Source organism: Limulus polyphemus, unplaced genomic scaffold (assembly GCF_000517525.1).
Source record: "Limulus polyphemus unplaced genomic scaffold, Limulus_polyphemus-2.1.2 Scaffold1085, whole genome shotgun sequence".
In the NCBI taxonomy this organism is placed as follows: Eukaryota; Metazoa; Arthropoda; class Merostomata; order Xiphosura; family Limulidae; genus Limulus; species Limulus polyphemus.
Genome location: NW_013666695.1, coordinates 166453 through 167957, shown reverse-complemented (window position 1 = coordinate 167957; position 1505 = coordinate 166453). Strand labels below are relative to the sequence as shown.

The window sequence follows — 1505 nt, the reverse complement described above, 5'->3', positions numbered from 1 at the left end:
TTCTCAAGAGTTGTTTGGGTATGGCCTAAATATTGGGAATTTCATTTTTTTCAGTGGATAAGGTAAATGGGGTTTTTTGTTTCACAAGTGATTTCTTTCTATATTTTAAAGTTTCTTTAATCGTACTTGTCAGAAAATTAGTCAGTGGTTTTTATGAACTTGCAGGTTTAGCAACGTGCTTTGTCACATGGATGACAAACATTTTTGGATGGGATGTAATTAATTTTGTGTGAACAAGGATATTTTTTAGAGTTTACTTTTTCGGTAAGGAGACAACAGGAACTTCACGAAATATCTGTTTAAGACAATCATTCAGTTGTAGGAGATGATAATGTTTTTTCAGAATTCATGAAATCTTTCTGTGTTTAAACTGATTGATAATAATGAGAGGAATTTTATTTGAAAGTTTGGTATTGCCCTGATTTAGGATGTTTTTCTGCTGAATGTTGTCAGCCATTTCAATTTTTCTGTTGATTTTGGAATCTATATATCAATGATGAAAGTCTTCCGGAAATCCGGATATTTCTAAAAAATCCTGAAAACCTCCGGTTTTCTTCCTGAGAAACACATTTTTTAAAATTATTTATCGGATTTTGGTGTTCCATGCCATAGATGAGCGTTTATGCAATCGCGCGGTTTGTTTACATTCGGCGACAGGGCGCCGCCATTTTGTAGTCTCGCAATGCTTGCTGGCGTGTGCGAGACCTTGTATGCTTATAATGCAAACTTCATGTCATGTGAACGAGATTTTATCTCGAAAACGTGCTTTAGAAAACGCAGCCATTCTTTTGTGTACCTTTCTATTGAGTGAGACAATTGAAGAGCGTTATCTATTCAAAGGTGTTTACCAAAGCGATAATAGATCAAATGAAATGTACAAACAAGTAGATAGGTCGGCGGATATCAGTAGCATAGAAGGAAAGGTAAAGAACAAGTTCAAATGGTCGTGGCTGGAAGAAAAGGATGTAAATGGTGACTTTTTATCGGACTTTGTGAGGAAAGTGGACAGGCCAGGATATGCACTATGCACCTGGTTAGTAAATTTTACTTTATAGATCTATTAAAGTTTGTAATCATTTCTTGTACTGGAGTTTTAGAAAATCTGAAATAATTTCTTAATTATCATTCAGTGACGTGTCTGATCAAGACGGCAAATCAAAGGATCAGTATTTGAGAGAAGTCTCAAGAATACATACAGATCCAACCCTAACTGGGATAAATGACAGCACCCGACTGGATCACTGGTGGAGAGAGGTTATGCCTTGCTATCCAGCTCTTGGGAAGGTAGTAAGAGCTTGTCTTAGTATTTTCACTGGACCCAAAATAGAACAGTCATTTAGCGTTATGAATGACCTCATTGATGTTAAATCAAACAGGATGGCTGTGCAGACATATTCTTCATTTCAGAGCGTGAAAAATGCTTTAAAAGCACACAACACTAGCCGCCTGGGTCATTACCATAGTGAGGACACCCTAAGGGATCCTGTGGACAAGAGTGTGTGCTA

General features: G+C 36.9%; 1 protein-coding gene across 1 annotated transcript in view; it reads left to right on the top strand.

Moving 5' to 3' along the window:
- The window catches only part of LOC106462056 (protein Jumonji-like), a 115339-nt gene that overhangs the window by 10545 nt on the left and 103289 nt on the right, over positions 1 to 1505 (top strand). The gene's annotated exons all lie outside the window — the stretch shown is intronic.